Raw genomic sequence first — 17,949 nt, forward strand, 5'->3', positions numbered from 1 at the left:
TCTGCTCCAAACTTTGCCTCCATATCCCCTGCTATGAGTATTTTTGTTTCCTTTTTATAGTAGGTTCATATATATATGAATATATGAACATTATGAATATATATATTTCTGATTTTGTTAATTTGGATACTCTTTGTTCCTCTTAGTTAATTTTGCTAAGGGTATACTTATTGATTTTCTCTAAAGAAAATTTTGATTTCATTGATTTATTTGTATCATTCTTTTTGTTAATATCTGGTTGATTTTAGCCCTGACTTTGAATATTTCCTGCTATTCACTTCTCTTGGTTATGTTTGTTTCTTTCTGTTCTAGAGCATTCAGTTGTGTTTTTAAGTTGCTTGTACGGGATCACTCTAATTTCTTTTGAAGGCACTTAGTGCTATGAATTTTGCTCTTAACACTTATTTCAATGTGTCCCATAAGTTTGGGTACGATGCGTCTTTGTTTTCGTTGATTTCTATTAAGTTTTTGATTTTGTTTTTGTTTCTTCCCTGACCAAGTTATCATTAAGCATATGGTTGCTCATAGGTATGTGGACTTCTTAGTGTTTCTATTTTATTGACATCCTTATTCCAGGATGATCTGATAAAATCCATAAGATTATCTCAATCTTCTTTTATCCGTGTAGACTTGTTCTATTATCTGGTTATATGGTCAATTTTAAAAAAGGTTCTATGAGATGCTGAAAAGAAGATATATTCTCTTGTTTTGAGATGAAATGTTCTATAGATATCTGTCAAATACGTTCTCTTCATAATTTCTGTTAGTTTCACTATGGCTCCATTTAGTTTCTGTTTCAGTGATCTGTCCATTGATGAAAATGTGATGTTGAAATCTCCCACAAATATTGTGTGAGGATAAATGTCTCTTTTGAGCTTTATTAACATTTGTTTTAGAAATGTGGGTGCCCTTGCATTTGGGGCATAGATGTTCAAAATCGAGAGTGTCTTGTGGTCAATTTTTTCTTCAACGAATATGAAGTGTTCTTCCCCATCCCCTTTTATAACTTTAAGTTGAAAAGTTATTTTATGGGATATTAAAATGGCAATTCCAGCTTGTTTCTTGGGACCTTTGCTTGGAAGACTTTCTTCCAGTCTTTTACTCTGAGGTAGTGACTGTCTTTGCTATGTAGATGTGCTGTCAAACTGCTGATATATGTTCTCTCCTGTTTCTTTCTCCAGACACTCAGAGCTATGAGTTTTCCTCTTAGCACAGCTTTCATTGTTCCCATAAATTTGGGTATGTTGTACCTTCATATTCATTAAATTCTAAGAAGCCTTTAATCTCTTTCTTTTTTTTTCCTTGACCAGGTTATCATTGAGTAAAGCATTGTTCAACTTCCATGTATATGTGGGATTCTTCCCGTATTGATATTGAAGACAAGCTTTAGCCCGTGGTGGTCTGATAGGATGCATGGGATTATTTCTATCTTTCTGTATCTGTTGACGCCTGGTTTATTACGAATTATATGGTCAATTTTGGAGAAAGTTCCATGAGGTGGTGAGAAGAAGGTATATCCTTTTGCTTTAAGATAGAATGTTCTATAAATATCTGTTAAGTCCATTTGGTTTATGACTTCTTTTAGTCTGTCTATGTCTCTGTTTAATTTCTGTTTCCATGACCTGTCCATTGATGAGAGTGGGGTGTTGAAATCTCCTACTATTATTGTGTGAGGTGCAATGTGTGCTTTGAGCTTTAGTAAGGTTTCTTTTACATATGTAGGTGCCCTTGTATTTGGAGCATAGTTGTTTAGGATTGAGAGTCCATCTTGGTGGTCTTTTCCTTTGATGAATATGAATTGTCCTTCCCTATCTTTTTTGATAACTTTTAGTTGAAAGTCAATTTTATTCTATAGTAGAATGGCTACTTCAGCTTGCTTCTTCAGACCATTTGCTTGGAAAGTTGTTTTCCAGCCTTTCACTCTGAGGTAGTGTCTGTCTTTTTCTCTGAGGTGTGTTTCCTGTAGGCAGCAGAATGCAGGGTCCTCATTGTGTATCCAGTTTGTTAATCTATGTCGTTTTATTGGGGATTTGAGTCCATTGATGTTGAGAAGATATTAACGAATAGTGATTGTTGCTTCCTATTATATTCGTATTTGGATGTGAGATTATGTTTGTGTCCTTTTCTTCTCTTTGTTTTGTTGCCAAGAAGATTAGTTTCTTCCTTTTTCTAGGGTGTTGCTTGCCTCCTTATGTTGGAGTTTACAAACAGATGGCGTTAGGTGTTTTCCTCCGGAGTCAGAAATGTAGGCAGAGTGTAGTCTCTTCTGACTTCCCAGGCGTGTCTGCCTTTCTGAAGGTTTAGCTCTCCCTCCCACGGGATTCTGATGCAAAGAACTGTTGATCCAGTCCCTTCAGGTCCCAGCGGTGTCTGGAGCGAAGGGGACCTGTAGCTCCAGTGCCCCTGTCATTCTTTAATGGAGTTATAGATATCCTCCTTAAAGACTTCTATCATCTTTGTGATAAGGGATTTTAGGTCTTTAATTATTAACATATTAACGTATGGGCACACTGTGGTGGGAGAACTGGGTTCTGATTGTGCCAAATCGCATTTTTTATATCACTTATGTTCTTGTGCTTGCACCTGGTTATCTGATTCTTTCTAGTGTAAAGTGGGCTGAGTATCCCTGACTAAAGCTGCTCCCTCCTGTGTCCCTGGTTATTTCCTGGGAGGCAGACAACCTGTAGGGTGTGGGATGGTACTAGTGCAGGGGGAGGAGCAGATCAGAAAAAATGGGGAGTCCAGCAAGAAAGGTGGAGGAGAGATACCATGTCAGCTGTTCTCTGTGGATGTCCCAGCTGGATGAATATTTGGGTGATATTCCCATCTGTGTCTTTGGTTACTTCATGTATTCTGGGAGGCATGTATGCTGTAGCATGTGGGTAAGTATAGGTCCACTGATCTGGCCTGGGTAGTTAAGCAGACCAGAAGCAATAATAATCTTAATGCTAACATAAACAGAATAGGTTCCAAGTAATATGATATGAACATGCCAGTAAAATAAAAGTAAGCAATGACAATGTATAGCTTTCTATATTCCATATGTATGTGATTGAAGACTATTCCAGGTCATGAGTAAGCAGGCATAAATAGAACAACACTAGCCATTGCTGGTCATGAGTTTAGGGATCATCTGCCATGTAGGACAAAAATCAAACAAAACATTTAAAAAATGCTATATTCCAATATTACAGCATTTGACATCTTGCACTCAGAATAGGGAAAGAGGAAAATTATTTTTCTGAGCTCATGGTGAGTGGAATATGGTTTCCTAGGCCTTCAACTAGAATGTGAAACTGTACATTTCCAGACTTTCCCAGCATTGTTAAAAACAACTCCAGAATAGTGGCCATGTCTTCCATATTGAAACTTAAATTTGTGGTTTAATGTAAATATGCCAAATCTAATTCCTGGGATACTGACTATAGAGATCAGTCTTTTCATTGACTTACCTTATAGTATTGACTTTTTGTCTATGTCGTGCTCTCATTGACTCTATTGTGCAGTGCAGTCTTTAGAATGTCCTGTGTACACACTTCTCCCTTAGATACCATTCACAAAAATTCACAAAGCAGTCTTTACTTATCTCAATCAGTGTATGTTATAATAGCACCCAGGATCTGCTGACAACTTCTGGGATATTATTAAGTGTTACTTCCCAGGTACAATATGGCCCCTTAGTAGAAGGAATCAGTACCTTCTAATTCATGAGAGATTTGCAGCTCTTGGTGTAGAGATGAACTCAGATAATCTCAGTCATATAACATTTTTTCTGCCAGATGCCTTATAATTACAGGAAAATCTTTGATAAGTGTTTCTTTGTGTTCTGGTGACAGACAGCTCCAGTTGGATATTTATGTGCAAGCCAACTAGAAGATAGGACAGTGCTTTTGGCTTAGGATTCAACAAGACTTCACCTGGACCATAGGAGTTAATTAGCATTTTGCAACGGGTTTGGGGTGTGTGTGCTTTGGCTACAGGGATCTAATTGTTATTCTATTCTTCTTTTATGTCAGTTTCAGCTGGGATGTTTTTCTGTGACATATACTATTTTTTAGGTGCAAGTGACATTCCCGTGTCCAAAATTTAGCAGGGATGTATAACTGGAGAGTTCTAAACACTTTTCTTAGAACTTATAAGGATATGCACACACACACACACACACACACACACACACACACACACACACACACACAAGAGAAAAAAGAGGGTATGGGCAAGAAAGGAGAGTTTCTTTGTTTTCTTGACCTAAATAGCTAGACCAAGTAATTGATGTAATTTGAGAAGCTAAGTTGCATTGTTGTGGGTTCTTTTTGGTTTGTGGCATTGCTTTTTTTATTCTTTACTGTTGGGGAGCACAACTTAAAAACAATCATGAATCAATTCTGGAGGCAGAAAAGATTGTTTTAAATTTTTGCCTTGTTCTTAGTAAGTGGGTCTGGAAGCTCCTAGCCATATGTTTCAGTCTTAGAACAACCAGTGAGCCAGATTTGTACACAAACACCATGCATTATAACAAAAGCTATTACTAAGATCTATCCTTCAGGAAATTGTCCATACAGTTTCTCCTGCCTGAATCCAGAGTAATAAGTTTGTGTCAGGCATGACCTATCCTAGACACACACTCATCTCAGTTTGTCCTTTATTTTTTATTTTAGAATCTCTAGATGAGATTTGAATTCTCTTCCCCATAATAGAGTCATAAGTAGAACCTAAATGTTCACTACATACATGTTAAGCCTATGGATTGACCTTCTCCAGGACATGTAAACATAATCACACAGGACACAACACAGACAAGCTAACAATAGTTAAAAATTTAGAAAAGTAAATTGATGCATTATATGTTTTGAAATTATAATGTACATATGTAATATATGTCATAATAAAATTGTGACAAGCTATACAGTACCTAAGTCCATATATTACTATCTGAATGTACAATTTCATGGTTGACTATATGGTAAAGTTCAGAGAATTTCTTCCATGGGGAGCACCATATTCCCTGCTCCCAGATATGTGGTGTTGTTTGTAGTGTTTGGTAGGGTTGAAGCCTCAGGAATATTTCTTTTCCAGATTGGAATGCTCATTGTTCAACTTTTTCTGATCATGTAGTGTCAGAATAGCAGTAATGTCAGTGAGACTTTATGGGAATACCTTCACATATGCTTCTATCTTAATTGTTCACCCCTTCAAATTTATCACAATCCTTTCCCTGTTCCACAAGATCGTCCCCATTTATATATTCTCTCCCCTTCAACTCCCTTTTTCATTAAATAAAACAAGTCCATTTCCTGTGAGACATGTGTGTGTTTTCTGTGCATGTTCAGAAAGGAGTTTCTAAGACTATATTGGTACCAAGTAAAAGAACACCTGTGTATACCTTCTGATATAAACTCTCCAATCATATCTGTTTTCATTTCCTCATATATTCAAACTGATGAAGTCTTCTTGACCCTTATAAGCAGGTCTACATGTACTTTATGTTTCTTTGATATTCTGAGAGTCTTTTCATTTGGAGATTTATTCCATTTTCATAAATATGAAAGTCTGCAGTACCACTTGGGGAAATACAAACACAGCACAACTCACGCCTTGAAGAAACATTCTCTCACATTCAAAACAAAGTCAGGGAAAAAGAGCTGGGAAAACATGGACAGATGTGTTCAAGTCTCCCATCCACCCAGTGGTGACACAACTGACCACTCTGTATTGACCAGTTGTTATGACAAAAGTTGACAATCACCTTGTTTACTTTTCTGCCTTGTCATTCGATTAAATGCAGATTTCCAAGATCACCAATTAGCATGTTATAGATAGAAGAATTCTTCACTAAAGGTATTTAGAAATTATCTTAAAAATCAAAATATTGCTTATAAAATCCCATAAAACAAAGCATCTTCACAGACCCTATAGCCACCAGAGAGACAATATCCAAACTACACGAAATACATTTAAAAATAACTTAAAAAGCAAACCAAATGGCCCTATTAAAAATGAGGTAAAGAACCAAAGAATTCTCAACAAATGTATCACTAGTGTTCAGGAAACATGTAAGAAAATGTTCGACATACTTAGTCATCAGTGAAATACAAATCAAAATCAAAACAACCCTGAGATTCTACTTTATACCAAGCAGAATAGCTAATGTAGAAGATTCAAGCAACAGCAAATGCTAGTGTAAATGTGGAGCAAGGGGAATGCTCTTGCATTGGTGGTGGGAGAACAAATTTGTATAACCACTTTGGAAATCAATTTGGGAGTTTCTCAAAAAAATTGGCATTAGTTCTACATTATTCCAGCTACATAATTCCACAGCATATACCCAAAGATGTTCTATCATACCACAAGGACGATTTCTCAAATATGTTCTTAGCAGCTTAATTTTTAGTGGCCTAAAGTAAAAAAAAAAAAACCCTCTTGCCTCTCTACTGAAGAGTGAATGTAGATAATGTGGTTCTTGCTCAGTGGAATACTAATCAGCTATTGAAAACAAGATCGGGGTTGGGGATTTGGCTCAGTGGTAGAGCGCTTGCCTAGCAAGCGCAAGGCCCTGGGTTCGGTCCGCAGCTCTGAAAAAAAAACAAAAAAGAAAAAAAAAAAAGAAAAGAAAACAAGATCATCATGAAATTTGCAGGCAAAGGGTGGATCCTGAATGAGGTAACTCAGACACAAAAAGGGATAAATAATAATATATTCTCTTATAAGTTGACATAATTTAATATAAATTAAAAGACAAGGCTATAGTCAACAGAACCAAAGGGGGGGAAATATATATATATATATATATATATATATATACACATATATATGTCAAGGGCTTGAGTGAAGGTGCTTGAATGTAACACATGGAGGGACAGAAATAAGTGGCAGAGGGGATGTGAAGGGAAACAGGTACGGAGACTGGGCTGAGAGGCTAAATTGAAATTGGTGTGGGGGAGGGGGCATCTTCAGGATATTCCAGACACCTGAGATGGGGGAGACTCCTAGGAGTCTATGAGAGTGATTTTTGATAACACTTCTAACAATTGAGAATACAGCACCAGAAATGGCTATGTTCTGTAATCAGGCAAGACAACCAGTGTTAAGAGTTCTACATCTTCATCTGAAGGCTGCTAGCAGAATACCAGCTTCCAAACAGCTAGGATGAGGATCTTATAGCCTGACCCACAATGAAACACCTACTCCAACACAGTCACACCTTCAAATAGTGCCACTGCCTGTGCCTAGCATAAAGAAATCATCACAGTGAGGTAACTCAGATACAAAAAGCACACATTGTATCTACTCACTGATTAGTGGATATTAGCCCAAGGCAACTCATAAAGTTAACATGTAATTGGAATTGGCTTATAGGTTCAGAACTTCAGTCCATTATGATCAAGTCAGGAACATGGCATAATCTAGACAGGCATGGTGCAGTCAGAACTGAGAGAGTTCTACTTCTTCATCAGAAGGCTATTTGCAGAATACTGCCTTTTGGATATCTAGGACTAGGATATTAAAGACCATTCCCACAGTGACACACCTACTCCAACAAGGCCACTCATCCCTGAGCCATGTATATACAAACTGTCAGAATTATATACAAAAACATTGCCCATTTTTTAGATATTTTCCAAATGTGTGAACTATATGTTTTTGAAGTAGTACCCAAAGCTTCTTAGGATTTCTTTGATTTCTCTTGTTCTGTTACCACTTTCTTCCTGATCTTGTTAGTTTTGTTTTCCTCTCTATTACTTTTAGTTAATTTGTGTAAGGATTGCTGTATCTTGTTGCTTTTCAAAAAGAACCAACCTATTGTTTTGTGGATTCTTTGTATTGTTCTTTTTCTTTCCATTTTATTTGCTTTGGCCCTGATTTTGATTATTTCCTGCCATCTATGTCTCTGGAGATTGCTTACCTTTTTCCATTCTATAGCTTTTAGGGATACTGTTAAGTGCTAGTATAGATCTCTCAGTGTTCTTTATGAAGGTAATTAATGCTTTGAACTTTGATCTTATCACTGCTTTCATGTCCCTGAGTTTTGGTATGTTGTTCATTCACTTTCATTTAATTTTGGAAAGTCAGTAATTTCTCTCTTTTTTCATTGATAAGAGCATTGTTCAGAAGCAATGTGTTATTTGACTTTCTGTTGTTTGTTGCTGTTGAAGTATAGCATTAATTCATGGTGCTCTGATAAGATACAAGGTATGATGTCAAACTTCTTGTATCTGATTAGAGTTTTCTTGTGACTGAGTACATGGACAGTTTTGAATTGTTATTTGAGGTACTGAGAAGAAGACAGGGTGTATTGTATTTGGTTAAAATTTTCTAATAGTGTCCATTTGGTCCATTTGATTCAAAAGTTTGTTTCTTAGTGCCATTATTTATTTTATCATTTCTCTCATTATGACCTGCCCATTTACTAATGTGGAGTATTCAAGTGTCCTATTATTAATGTGAAGGTGTTATTGTGTGCATTAAACTTTAGTAGCCTTTCTTTGGATTCATTTTCACTTGGAACATAAATATTCAGAATTAAGAAGTCATCTTGGTGAATATTACATTTGATGAAGTGAAATGTCTTTTCCTTCTTCTTTGATTAATTTTGGTTTAACAACTGTTTTTTTTTAGGAATAAGAATTGCTATCCAAACTTATTTCTTGTGTTTATTTGCTTGAAAAATCCTTTCCAAAAGCACTTGAATAACAAATTCCACAACTTCAGAAGATAAATGTCTTCTGGGTATCTATTAGGATTAACTCGTATAATGAGTATGGTAAACTCAAAATTCTCTCTATAATTGTGCTTAAAAATTAGGCTTCCATGGAATGAGTCTAACATGAAGTAATCAGTAATTTCAGTAACATGGTGTTCAATGTTCATGACCCAGACTTTCCATGTCAATAATCTTTGCCCAATATTTCTCATTAGACCTTCTAAAGAATCAATGTCACCATAAATGATTATTACATTTGTCTCATCCATATTGTCCCAGAATCTGGTAAAATATGAAGTCCATGTGGCTGGGATCATTTTTCAAAAGCAATGCAGACTCTTTGTCTCTCCATCTCCTCTCTAAAATCTAATAGAATTTTATTTCCTTTGTGGTCATCAGGGAGGATGAGACCTACTCACAATCACCTAAAATGAACCCTCAAAAAAACAATGGCAAGGGAAAGAGATGTATCCTTGGGGACTATCTGGTAGAGAGAATAATACTGACCACGGTCACTCAAGACAGGATCATAAGGTCAAAAAGTAATCTGAACCAAATTGTGGGAAAGAGGAAGAATATTAATATCAAATAAAAAATTCTTTCCTGAAGCAATAGATAAAAACAGGAGAAGATTTTAAAATAACATTCCAGTTGACTCTCAGTTTGCACAATCCAAATTTTCTCACCTGTGGAAATTTAAAGAGTTGAAGCAATGTCCCAATTTTGGCAGATGTTATCCATGATGTTCCTGTGAGTACAGCAGAAATTTTTTTCTTTTTACAATTGTAATTAGGTAAAGCCTTTTTCTGCACATGTGCAGTGAGCCAAATAACAGCATTCATTAGTGTTTCCTTCTCAGTGAATCTTACATTGTAGAAATCAAATCCAAGAGATATGTTGGGTAAAAGATTGGTGTTCCCATTGATCTCCTCAATGGCAAATAGCAGAGTCAGAATATACTGGTAGTTCTTAAATTTATACCTGTGTAAGTGACATAAAAACACACAAGATTATAATCATATGTACGACACACATCCATATATTTAGTACAGTAAATCTTATAGTTCAACTTCGGTTCTATAAAACAAACTAGATTAGGTAAATATGTTAGGATTCAGCAAGAACTTTTACCACTATAAATCATTAATTATACATCCTCAAAGCATATATTATTCATATTTTATAAATTGATTCTTTACACAGTCTGTTTACGAATCAAAAATCATTTTCCTCAATAGTAGATCTGTTGAAATCTAGAACTTTAGCCTTTGGTGTCTTCCATTTGAAAACCAACTATTTTATTATTATCCAAACCACATTTTAAAAACAATATCTTAATTAAATAATATTCCAAAGTTAATTTCATTTCACATCTGACCATTATAGCTATGTCTCTGATATGTTTTTCTTATTATAGCAGCATGAAATTACTAGTGTTAGAACAATCATAAAAACCCTGCTTCTGTATTTGAATAGATAAGATTAAAAATAATGCAGCACCATGTCCTTCACATGTTTTTAGCTATATGTACTTATGGTGTTTCTGTGTGTGACTGTGTGCATGTATGTCTCTTAGTATGTAGAGTAGTATGGAGTTCAGCTAGTAAGAATCCAAGACAAGAGAACCCCATGCTGATTCCAAGTTTTTAACCGTTTTAAAAAAGCATTAATTTTATTTATTTTTATTGGACTTTTTAAAATTACATTTCAACTGTTATTCCTTTTCCCAGTTTTCTGACTATAAATTCCTATCCTATACACCCTCCCCCTTCTTGTATAATGGCAATCCCCCTCCCCAACAACCCACACATTCCCTCCTGATATTCCCCTACAACGAGGAATCCAGCCTCAGTAGGACCAAGGCTTCTCCTTCCATTGTTGCCCAACAAAGCCATCCTTTGCTACATATGCATCTGGGGCCATGGGTCTGTGCACGTGTACATTTTCTGTGGTGATTTAGTCCCTGGGAGCTCTGGTTGGTTGGTATTGTTATTATGGGATTGCAAGCCCCTTCAGCCCCTTCAGTCCTTTCTCTAATTCCTCCAATTGGGACCCTATTCTCAGTCCAATGGTTGGTTGCTAGCATTCAACTCTTTATTTGTTATGCTCTGGCACTGCCTCTCAGGAGAAAGCCATATCAGGCTCCCATCAGCATGTACTTCTTGGCATCAGCAATGTTGTTTGGGATTGGTGGCTGTAAACACACACACACACACACACACACACACACACACACACACACACACACACACACAGATGGACTGGATCCCCAGGTGGGGCAGGCTCTGAATGGCCATTCCTTAAGTCTCTGCTCCAAATTTTGTCTCTATAATTCCTCCTATGAATATTTTTGTTCCCTCTTTTAAGAAGGACTGAAGCTTGTGCACTTTGGTCATCCTTCTTCAGCTTCATGTGGTCTGTGGATTTTATCTTGGATAATTCCAGCTTTTCAGCTAATATCCATTTATCAGTGAGTACATACCATGTGGGGTTTATTTTGTGATTGGGTTACCTCACTCATGGTGATATTTTCTAGTTCCATCCTTTTGCCTATGGATTTCATGAAGTTGTTTTTCTAACAGCTGAGTAGCGCTCCATTATTTACATGTATCACATTTTCTGTATCCATTCCTCTGTTGAAGCACATCTGGGTTCTTTCGAGCTTCTGCCTATTATAAAAAAGGCTGCTATGAATATAGTGGAGCATATGTCCTTGTTATATGTTGTAGAATCTTTTGGGTATGTGCCCAGGAGTGGTATAGATGGGTGCTCATCAGGTAGTACAATATGAAATTTTCTGAGGAACCTTCAGAATGGTTTCCAGAGTGGTTGTACCAGCTTACAATCCCACCAACAATGGAGATTTCCTCTGTCTCCACATCCTCACCAGCATCTGTTGTCACCTGAGCTTTGAACGTAGCCATTCTGATTGATATGAGGGGTAAATCCTAGGGTTGTTTTGATTTGCATTTCCCTGATGACTAAAGATGTGGAACATTTAGTCCTTCTCAGACATTCAATATTCCTCAGCTGAGAATTCTTTGTTTAGCTCTATACACCATTTTTAAATAGGGTTATTGGATTCTCTATAACTTCTTGAGTATAACTTCTTGAGTTTTTGGTACATATTGGACATTAGCCCTTTATTGCCTGTAGGAATGTAAAGATCTTTTCCCAATCTGTTGGTGGCCATTTTGTCCTAATGACAGTGTCTATTGTCTTACAGCAGCTGTGCAATTTTATGAAGTCCCATTTGTTGATTCTTGATCTTAGAACATACAACACAGGTTTTTTTTTTTTTTTTTTTTCAGAAATTTACCCAGTGCCCATGTGTTTTAGGCTGTTCTCACGCTTTTTTATTAAGTTGAGTGTATCTGTTTTTATGTGTAGGTCCTTGATCCATATGGATTTAAGCTTTATACAGTGCAATAAGAATGGATCAATTTCCATTCTACATGCTGACATATCGCTGAAACAGCACCATTTGTTAAAAATGCTATCTCTTTTCCACTGGATTGTTCTAGCTCCTTTTTCACAGATCAAATGACCATAGGTATGTGGGTTAATTTCTGCATCTTCAGTACAATTCCATTGATCTATCTGCCTTTCTCTGTAGCAATATCATACAGTTTTATCACTATTGCTCTGTAATACAGCTTGCGGTCAGGAATGTTGATTCTTCCAGTAGTTTTGTCATTGTTATTTGTGACTATTATGAAGGGTCTCATTTCACTAATTTCTTTCTCAGCCTGTTTATCTTTTGAATAGAAGAAGGCTACTGATTTAATTTAATATCCAGCCACATTGCTGAAGTTGTTTATTAGGCTTAGTAGTTACCTAGTGAAACTTTTTGCGTCACTTATGTGTAATATCATATCATCTCCAAATGATGATATTTTGACTTCTTCCTTTCCAATTTGTATCCCATTGACATCCTTTGGTTCCCTGATTCCTCTGGCACTGATTTTGTGTACTATATTGGTTAAGTCAGGAGATATTGGGTAGACTCATCTAGTCCCTGATTTTAGTGGGATTGCTTCAAGTTTCTCGTCATTAGGTTTGATGCTGGCTACTAGTGTACTGTATATTGCTTTTACTATGTTTAGGTATTGGCCTTCAATTCCTGATATTTCCAAGGCTTTTAACATGAAGATGTGTTGAATTTTGTCAAATGCATACTCGGCATCTAATGAGATGATCATCTGTTTTGTTTTGTTTTGTTTTTTTCAGTTTGTTTATATAATGGGTTGCATGATAGATTTCCACATACTGAACCATTCTGCAATGCCTATGATAAAGCATAATTGATCATAATGGATGATCATTTTAATGTTTACTGGGATTTGGGATGCTAAAATGTTATTGAGTGATTTTGCATTGATTATCATAAGGGAAATTGGTCTGAAGTTTTCTTTCTTAGGTCTTTGTGTACTTCATAGAAGGAGTTGGATAGTGTTCCTTCTGTTTCTCTTTTATAGAATATTTTGCACATTACTTTTATTAGGTCTTCTATGAAGATCTAGTAGAATTATTGACTAAACACATCTGGTCCTGGACTTTTTTACTTTGGAGCCTTTAACAAACATTTCTATAACTTTAGGAGTTATAGGACAATTTACATGGCATATTTGAGCCTGATTTGAATTTGGAAACTGGTATTCTTCTACAAATTTGTCCATTTCCTCCAGATTTTCCAGTTTTGTTGAATATAGGCTTTTGCAGTAGGATTTGATAATTTTTCGAATTTCCACAGTTTCTGTTTTCATGCATCCATTTTCATTTCTGATTTTGTTAATTTGGATACACACTCTGTGACCTCTGGTTAGTATGGCTAAGGGTTTATATATCATGTTGATTTTCTCCAAAGAAAAAGCTCCTGGTTTTGTTGATTCTTTATATAGTTCTTTTTGTTTCTATTTGGTTGATTTCAGCCCTGTGTTTGATAATTTCCAGCAATCTACTCCTCTTTCATTCTTGCATGCATTTTGTTTGTTTGTTTGTTTGTTTGTTTCTTTCTTTCTTTCTTTCTCTCTCTTCCTTTCTCTCTCTCTTCCTTTCTTTGTTTTAGAGCTTTCAGGTGTATTGTCAAGCTGCTGGCATATGCTTTCTCTAGTTTCTTTTTGGAGGTACTCAGAGATATGAGTTTGACTCTTAACACTGTTTTCGTTGTGTCACATAAGTTTGGGAATGCTGTGCCTTCATTTTCATTAAATTCTAAAAAGTCTTTAAATTTTTTCTTTATTTCTTCCTCGACCAAATTTTTATTGAGCAGAGCACTGTTCAGCTTCCATGTGCATTGGGGCTTTCTGTCTTTTTTTGTTTTTGTTTTTGCTTTTTTGTTTGTTTTTTTGTTTTTTGTTTTTTGTTTTTTTGTTTTGTAATTGAAAACCAGGCTTAGCCCATGGTGTTACAATAGGAAGCATGGGATTATTTCAGTCTTCTTGTATCTGTTGAGGCCTATTTTGTGACAGATTATATGGTCAATTTTGGAGAAAATACCATGTGGTGCTGAGAAAAAGGTATATTCTTTGCTTTAGTATGAAATGTTCTATAAATGTCTGTTAAATCCACTTGGTTCACAACTGCTTTAGTTTCATAATGCCTCTGGTTTTTTCTGTTTCCATAAATGTCCATTGATGTGAGTGGGGTATTGAAGTCTCCAATTATTATTTGTGAGGTACAATGTGTGTTTGAGGTTTAGTAAGGTTCCTTTGATGAATGTAAGTGCCCTTGCATTTGGAGCACAGATAGTTAGGATTGAGTGTTCATCTTGGTGGATTTTTCCTTTGATGAAAATGAAGTGTCCTTCCTTATCTTTTTGGATAACATTTGGTCAAAAGTCAATTTTATTCTATATTAGACTGGCTACTGAAGCTTGTTTCCTGAGACCATTTTCTTGGAAAATAGTTTTCCAGCCTTTTACCCTGAGATAGTGTCTGTCGTTGTCACTGAGTTGTGTTTCCTGTGTGCAACAAAATGCTAGGTCCTCTTTACATATCCAATATGTTAGTCGATGTCTTTTTATTGGGGTATTGAGTCCATTGATGCTACAAAATATTAAAGAATAGTCTTTGTTGTTTCCTGTTATTTTTGTTGCTTGTGGTAAAATTATGTTTATATTGGTATCTTCTTTTAGGTTTGTTGCAAGAACATTACTTTCTTGCTTTTTCTAGGATGTAGTTCCCTATTCACTTTGGACTTTTCCATCAACTATCCTTTGTAGGGCTGAACTTGGTGAAAGATATTGTGTAAATTTTGTTTTGTCATGGAATTCTTGGTTTCTCAATCTCTGTTAATTGAGAGTGGTCCTGAATATATTAGCCTGGGCTGGCATTTGTGTTCTCTTAGGGTCTGTATGACATCTGCCCAGTATCTTGTGGCTTTCATCATCTCTGGTTAGATGTCTGATGTAGTTCTGATAGGTCTATCTTTATATGTTACTTGATCTGTTTCTCCTTATTGCTTTTAATATTCTTTGTTTTGTGCATTTTAAGTTTTCATTATTATGTGATTGGAGGAATTGCTTTTCTGGTACAATCTATTTGGAGTTCTGTAGACTTCTTTTCTGTTTATGGGCATCTCTTTCTTTAGGTTAGGACTGTTTTCTTCTATAATTTTGTTGAAGATATTTACTGGAACTTTAAGTTGGGAATCTTCACTCTCTTCTATACCTATTACCCTTAGGTTTGATCTTCTTATTGTGTTCCGGATTTCCTTGATGCTTGGGTTAAGAGCTTTGTTGGTTTTCTATTTTCTTAGATGCCCCTGATCTCTTTCCTAGGTTTTCTATCTCTATGGTTGTGTCTACCTTTGTGATTTTTTTATTGTTTCTATTTCCATTTTAAAAATCTGGATGGTTTTGTTCAATTCCTTCACCTGTTTGGTAGTGTTTTCCTGTAATCCTCTAAGGCAGAGACCAGAAGAATCTTCTTCCTGACTGCTTCTAGGTTGCTGTGTCCAGAGGGATCTAGGCAAGTTCCTCTTAGGCCAGGAATGTAAGAAGAAGTGGTTTTCTCTTCAGAGATCTCAGGATTGTCCACACTTTTGAGAATTCAGCTCTCTTCCCCACATAATTTGCTTAAAAAGATCTCTGGGACTGGGTCAGACTCAAGTGCAGGTAGATACTTGAAGGATCCTGTCCCAGACTGCTCCTGGATTCCTGTGTCTTGAGGGATGCTGGCTGGTCCCTCAGAGCAGAAGTGGTGGTCTTACCACTGTTCTCAGATATGTCAACAATCCTGGCAACTGGTTTTCAGCTCTGAGTTCAGGCAGAGGCTGGAAGGCTACTTTCACTGTCTACTCCTAGCTTCCTAAGTCCAGAGGACTCTAGACTAGTTCCTCTTAAGTCAGGAATATGAGCAATATTTATGTCCACACCTAAGTTCTCAGAATTCTCTGCACTTCTGACTGTCTAGATCTCTTCCCCCATGGCATTTGGGTCCAGAGAGCTGTGGGAATGGGTCAGTTCCAAGAGAAGGCAGAAACTAGAAGTGTCTTGCTGCTTACTGCTCCTAGGTTCCTGTGCCCAGAAGGCTCTATACAGCTTCCTATTGGGCTAGGAATGTAAGAAGAATTGGTGGTCTCCCATGATCTCTCAGGATTGTCCACATTTCTGAGATTCCACCTGCCTTGCACACGGCATTTGGTTTCAGAGAGTTGAGGGACCAGGTCAGCTTTGGGAACAGGCAGAAACCAGAAGGGTCCTGTCCCTTACATCTCTTAGGTTCCTGTGTCCAGAAAGCTCTTGGTGGGTTCCTCTTGGGCCAGGAATGCACGCAGAAGCGGTAGTCTCCCCTAAGGTCTCAAGATTGTCGACACTTCTGAAAGTCCAGCTCTCTCTCTACCTCATGGGTTTTGGGTACAGATATCTGTGGGACCAGGTCAGCTGTGGGCACAGGAAGAAATGTGAAGGTCCTAACCCTGATTCATCCTAGGTTCCTGTGACCAGAGGGCTCAAGGTGGGTTCATCTTGGACCAGGAATTTGAGAAGTGGTAATTTCTCCTGAGCTCTCGGGAATGTCTTCATTTATGAGAGACCAGCTCTCTTCCCCATGATATTTGGGTACAAAGAGCTGTGCAACCAGGTCAGCTCAGGGTGCACCAAACTGGAAGTGTCCTGTCCCAGTCTGTTCCTGAGTTTGTGTGTCCTTGGGCATTCCATCAGGTCCTGCACAACAGAAATGGTTGTCTCACATTTTTCTTTTATTAGATATATTTCTTTACTTACATTTTAAATGTTATTCCCTTTCCTGGTTTCCTGGGAAATTGTGGTCTTATATCTGCTCTTAGGAGTATCAGCGCTCCTGGGGGCTGACTTTTAGCTCTGGGCACAGGCAGTGACTAGAAATATCCTTTCCCTGACTGCTCTTAGGTTCCTTTGTACAGAGGGCACTGTGCAGGTTATTCTTGGTTCAGGAATGGGAGCAGAAGTGGTGGTCTCCCCTGAGCTCTCAGGATTGTCTGCACTTCTGAGAATCCATGTCTTTCCTCCATGAAATTTGGGTACAGAGTGCTGTTGGATTGGGTCATATCAGAAATCAGAAGGGTCTTGTCCCAGATTGATCTGTGGATTGTGTGTCCTGAGGGCTCCAAGCAGAGCAGAGCAGAAAAGAAGAAGTGGTAGTCTTACCTCTGCTCTCAGGTGTGTCAGCCCTACTGGCAACTGGATTTCAGCTGTGGGTGCAGGCCAAGACCATAAGGATCCTCTCCCTGACTCCTCCTAGATTCCTACATCCAGAGGGTTCAGGGCAAGTTCCTCTTGGGCCAGGAATGTGAGTCAAAGTGATAGTCTCCCCTGAGCTCTCAGTATTGTCTGCACTTCTGAGAGTCCATGTCTCTCCTCCACGAAATTTGGTTACAGAGTGCTGTGGCATTCTGGGCACAGGCAGAAACCAGAAGGTTCCTGCACCTCACTGCTCCTAGGTTCCTGTGTCCACAACACTTAGTAGTGTTCATCTTGGTCCTAGAATATGAGCAGAAGTGGTGTTCTCCTCTGAGCTCTCAGGATTGTCTACACTTTGAGAGTCCATCTGTCTCCACCAAGGGATTTCAGTACCTGGGCTTTGGAACTGGGTCAGTTCAGGTTGCAGGCAGAAATAGTGGAGTCCTGTTCCAGACTGCTCTTGGATTTGTGTGTCCCGAGGGCTCCAGGTGCATCCCTCAGAGCAGAAGTCATAGTCTTACCTCTGCTCTCAAGTGTCAGCTCTCCTGGTGACTGGCTTTCAGCTCTGGACACAGAAAGAGACAGG

This window comes from Rattus rattus, chromosome 2 (genome assembly GCF_011064425.1).
Source record: "Rattus rattus isolate New Zealand chromosome 2, Rrattus_CSIRO_v1, whole genome shotgun sequence".
Lineage (NCBI taxonomy): Eukaryota > Metazoa > Chordata > Mammalia > Rodentia > Muridae > Rattus > Rattus rattus.